The sequence below is a fragment of the Coturnix japonica genome, chromosome 2 (genome assembly GCF_054131305.1).
Source record: "Coturnix japonica strain WE chromosome 2, WE-NBRP24, whole genome shotgun sequence".
NCBI lineage: Eukaryota > Metazoa > Chordata > Aves > Galliformes > Phasianidae > Coturnix > Coturnix japonica.
Genome location: NC_140664.1, coordinates 34,733,569 through 34,739,568, shown reverse-complemented (window position 1 = coordinate 34,739,568; position 6,000 = coordinate 34,733,569).

Sequence of the window (6,000 nt, the reverse complement as noted above, 5' to 3'; positions counted from 1 at the left end):
TGCAGGCTCTCTGTGCACCTGTTCCAGGTTTAGCCATTCTCATGGCAAGAATACTTTTCCCTAGATCCAGTTGGAGTTTTTACTGCTGTCATTTGTCCATTGCCTTTTGTCATTTCACTTTGCACCTCCAAGAATCTGACACCTCCTCCTCAATAACACATTTTCAAGTAGTTGAAAAATATAATTAGACCTCTACCAAGCCAACTCTTCTCCATTATGAACGTGGGTCTCGGCTACCCCTCAAACATCATGCAGTCCTGTTTCTTAATCATCTTTGTAGCACTCTGCTGTGCCTGCTCCAATTTGCAACTCAATCCCTGGTGAGGAAGAGGTGAAAAATAACTGGATAGGAGAAAAGGATAGGATAATAGATAGGAAAATAGATAGGAGAAAAGAAAATGCGGAAGAAAACCTGCAAAAAAAGTAAAGCCAAGAATAACTAGAACAGTGTATGCAAAAGAAAGAGAAAGATGGGAAGGTGAAAAACAGCATGAGGAAACAGAACATATCATTCCAGCTGTGACCTGTAGTAGCTGTATTATTACAGCACCTCAAGAATCTGGTTCAAAATGCTTTTATCTGAGAGATCTCTTGTTCCACTGCTTCACTTTAAAGGTGAATGTCGAGACGCATTTATTTCAAAACTGGCTTACTACAAAACTAATTAATTTTGCAGTAGTGTGCATAAGTTAAGGAGGGTATTAAATGGGATGTTAAACACATAAGATAGTTTCAAAAAAAGTCAGTGATACTGTTGTGGTTATTTTGTTTCTTTGTTTTTGTTTTGCATTCAACTTGATCTCTTACAAACACAGATATCTAAGGTAAGTCTGAGGCACAAAGTGGGGGTGGCAGCTCCTGGTATCTTTGCTCTGATTCCTTGATTTTCTTCATTGTGGCAGGCAGGGCCGTGAGCTTGCTGTGCACCACTTCCCTGCTTGTCCTGAAGCATTCTGAATTTCTGGAAGGTACTCTCCAGCTTAGCAGAATAGGTGTCATTTGGCAGTTCTTGCTTGGAATGTTTATCAGGGCGGTAGCTGTCACTTGTAGGAAGAGAATTCTTCTACCGCATTGGGACTGCTGTGAATAGTCCTGATTGTGAGCTCGACAGATCAACTGGCTGTTGCTCAATGACCCCATCACCATGCTTGGCAGACATCGACTTGACACACCAGGGCACGAAGCCACTTTGGAGGCCTGGTAATGTCAGTCCTTGACAAGGCACTGCATGCGTGCAAAGGTGATGGCAAAGCAGAGCGACATTTTGAGTAATGTCACTGAGCCATGGGACAACAGCTACCACCTTGAGTAGTGTGCGTTCTAGAAAAGACACACTTGCCTTTTTAGGGAAAACATTTGTGCATTTACCTATAAATCTAATCCGCTATATGGTTTTAAGGATTGCCTTACAGATCTTCTCCCATTCAAGATATTGCTCAGCCAAGTAGATATTTTGCATTTTGATCTGCATCTGCAGATTATGAAGCACATACCTCTCTGCCACAAGTAGACTTTTTTCACTTTTGTTGTCTTCTTTTAAAATATCAGCCTCCTGAATCATATGAACAAACGTTACCTGTTAACAAAAAAAACCTGAGAGTTATACTGAAAGAACAGAGTTAATAATAGAAAGCAAAACATTTACAGAAAGAGGTAAAATCTTCACAGCACTGTACTCCTAAGTCTAAATCCCCCCCAAAAAAGAGAAAATTAGAAGTCAAAAGAGAAGATGGGGAACACACAGAGTCACTTTATCTGGTTAGCTGTATCTCACCTGAGACTGTTTAAGAGCCTGAAAGAAACAGAATCCAGTTGAGTAACTTCAGTGAAGGACATTCTAGGTACGTGTACTTCCTCACCAGGTACAGGATGGTTCTGATACCTTCCATTATCCTTGTATCTGCCTTTTTAGTAATGTTCTTTGCAGGAGGTAAAAGACATGGAAAAGAGATACTGTCCTTTCAATTTCTCAGCATTCAACGAATGTTCAGGCACAAAACAATATCATTTTTTCCTACCTGCTTTCACCAGAATTATATAACACAAACTGCAAGGCAGGAAAATATGTTGGTCCAGTTATTTAGGTAGCAGATTAGAATTAGAATATAATAGAATGTACTTTACATATTTTGGTTAAAAATGTTAAAGATGGTTTTATTTATTCTATTTCTGAGATGGCACATTTCACAAGCTGAAGAAATGCTGATGCAAGCAACAAATTAGCCACACTTACCATCATGCAATTTGCATACCGAATGCAATGTATGCATTTGTGTCTGTTGGAGCACCACATAGTGTACATCTGTTTATTTCTGGAAACAAACTTGGCTTACCTGTGTGTACAAGCTGATAAATTTAACACTTTGTGAGCAAGAAAGGTGGGGGAGAGCTGGCTTGGTGAAAGCAGAGTGCATGCAGGTATGAAACTGAGTTGTAGATGCGGCTTCTAAAACTATCATAAAGTTCAACACAAAGGAAATCTCATTTTAAATACTACTAGCCCTGTAATACAGTGTGCTGACCTGAAATGTACAGTAGAAAGTTCTCATCGATTAACTTTGTATCAATAGATTTTAAGCTGGCTTTGACACAGCATAAGTTCAGTGTCTCTCCCACAATCAGACCCATCCCAAGAGTCAGCCCCACTGCCCTCTTGCCTCCACTCTGCTCATCCTATTTGAAGATAAAGACCCTTATATGTCATCTGCAAGCCTACAGTCTTACATGCATTGGCCATCTTTAACATGTGCTGATCTGGCAGCTGATCCTGGCCAAGAACTTGGGAAGTGCCCATCTTCCACATCTACAACTCAAGTACATCTGGAAATAGCTGTCATGTCCCCTTTTGCTCAAGATTTGGTTTTATTTTTGTATTTGTTTTTCAGTAGCTTCCCATACTCTTGTTTCCAGCTGAGAGCTTTATCTGGGGGCTTTTGCGGCAGGGATGGATGGCATCAGAGTTATTACGAGTTAACATCTCAAGAGTTTGAAACCCTGTGGCAAAGAGATGCAGTGGATGTGACAGTATGGCTGTCAGAGTCATTTCAGAGTCAGCAGGGCCTGGCTCCAAGAATGGGATACAAAGGGCTTTGGGGGGAAACTGCAACTGGGAACAGGAAAATCAGAGAAAAGATAATTTACTGCTCATGTCCAACATACTCATGATTTCAAGTTATAGCAAACAGCTGTCAACCACTCAGCAGAAAACAATTAGTCAAGTTGTCCTTGACAACATGACCCTCCCAGTTTTCACAGGATGGGAACAAGCTGCAGCTGGTGGGGGGACTTGCTGTAGTTTCACTTGTTGCACTCTTTCTCTGTCACCATCTGCTCTTTTGACTCACTTCTGTGAAGGAAGTAACGTGAAAAGCAGAGCCTGGTTTGGAAGGGCAGCTTAGCAACCCTCCAGCTTCCTCTTAGTCACACTGCACAGCCTTGCTGAAGCCCTGACCTGAAGTGGCAATGCAACAGCTGGGTTGCTGCTAAATGCAAGAAGTGGACTCATACCGTATTAGGGTGATTGAGCAACTCCATTGCTCTAAACGGGCCTAGCAGCAGGTTTGTACCCTAAATGGCTACACACCATCAGATGAGCAGGAGATATGGAAGATGTGAGTGCCATATTTGCCAAATCAGCCAGTTCAAATGGATGGCGGTAAAGTCATGATGACTCATTTCATCCACCCTCCTGATGAAAAATTTGCCAGATCAGGAGACAAGGAATAAAGAAATCACCCCACAGTGTGTTGCCACTGCAGGCTGAACAGCTTTCCCACGTGACTTCTTTGGCCACAGACTGTGCAGGCTGAGACCTTCCTTTCACACAGGAAGCTGTCACCTTCCCAAGCCCAAGGCTAGTTGGCAATCAGCAAATATTAGTGTTTTTAGGTTTCAAACAACAATCTTCCTGATGCTCAGTGGCACTCTGTCTTCTCTCCCAGACAAGAGCTGCCCTCACAGACCCTGGGGAACAAGGGGACAGGGACGATGATTTTGATCAGTACCAAATGTTTTCAGCAGTGCTACCAACTGACTTCATTAACTCCATGTCCACATATGTTGCTTGATGCTCTCTGCTACCCCAGAGAAAAACAAAAGCTGCACTGTGAAGGGATGCCTCATATCACTGCATGGCTGTGGCTGGGAAAAAAGACTGCTATTGCTACTGCAGCTGTTCAAGAGTGGCTTAAACAATGTGTTGTTCTTGCACAGCAGAATTGCCACCTCCAGAAGAACCACACTGCCTCTGCACTAGCATCTCATGTGACAGAGGGCAAAGAAGATGCGGGCCGTACACCTAATCAGGCTGCTGAGATCGGGCATAAGGCCCATTGTTCAAGGTTGCAAATAAGGATCCATTCTAACAAAAATATCTGTACTGTGTAACCTTTCTAATTTGAAATGACCACACACCTGCTCTTGAATTAGCTCAAAGATGTTCCTTCGGGTCATTAAATATTAGTGACACAGAACCGTGTGCTAAATAAAATTCATGCTTTAATAGTGTGGGCAGCCTCTTCAGACCAATAAAGGAATCTGCACATCTTTGAAAGTGAAGGTCTCATGGAACCACCTCTTTGCCAGCTCATCCTTATTGCTGCCCAGGTGAATGAGCTGTGAAGTTTGGCTGTTTTTCTTGGCTCTGTGAACAAGATGATATTCATGAGAGTGAAGACCTTTCACTTGATCTGTCACTTCTTGGAGGAAGGCAATCTGGACAGTGCACAAAATACACACAGACCATTTTCAGTCTCTATCAAGACACTCTTGAGTGCTGTGCCACAAACACAACTTAGCTCATTGCAACCAGTTCTCAAAGTTGCTAGTTGCTGAATATGCTTTGATTCACCAACAAGCAGAGCTTCTGCTCACAGCCATGAATCAAGTGGGGGGGGGGGGGGGGGGGGAAGGGAAGGATTTCTGTGTGTTTAAATAAAAAGGTAAGGGCGGGTGAATCAAATATCTAAGATCAGCAAAGGCACAGAAGTAGGAACCTTTTCTTAACTTCAAGAATTAGAGTATCTCAAGGTAAGAACTTTTCCTACATGCTGTATTAGTATGGATCATTCATGGGAATATGAATTAACTAGATGAAATTTAAGAAGGCAAATTTAGGATTAATGACCTGAAAATGTCAGTGCAATAAAACATAGCTGGCTGTGAGTTAAACACAGGAAAGATTTATCTCTTTGAGTAAGTGTAGTTTGGTGGTAGGTGTAGTAGTTTGACATTGAGTAGGTGTCATGTTAGCTTGAATGACAGGTCAAATGCAGGACGAGCCAAAGAGGGATCTGCCCATTATCCCCTAAAGTGCCTTTAAACCATCCAGAAAATTCAGCATGCAAATCTGATCATCAAGTAAGACAGGTCACATTTCAAATAATCGCAGTGGAACTGAAATTGAAATTAGGAAGTTTTTTGTTTGTTTTCTTCCCCTCCCACCCTTCCCCAGGCTTCAAACTACAAACAAGAAGAGGAACTCGTGGAATAATATCCAGAAACATGAGTGCATTAACTTTCTTTGAAAAGTCTTTATCAAGAGAAGCACATTTCTTAGAACAAACTTTGAAAGTACTCTTCTTGCAGTGTTCGGTGTATCTTCCCCTCCAAACGCAGCGTACAATAAGGAAGGTGGCATTGCAAAATGAATACCAAAACACATTGCTTTTACTTTGTTTGGGTTTTATCCCCTGAAGCTTTGCAAAGAAGCGTGCAACTAGGAGCTCATTGTTTTTATAATTTACTTCTTTAAAAATCACCGCTTTGTTCGAAAGAGGGGTAACAATTTGGGCTCTAACTTCTTACTGATAATCACTTGAGGAAGAAATGAAATATAGAAAAGCAATGCAAGCAGTGACCATGTAAATGCTGGGATTTCTGGAGAAAATATATTATGCTGTCAATGAAATGAAAGCAACGTTCCAAAGCTGCGTTGGTGTACAAAGCCACATTATTTATTGTTTTAGCTTTGCATGCATCTTTGATCTCTCTTCCTGTCAT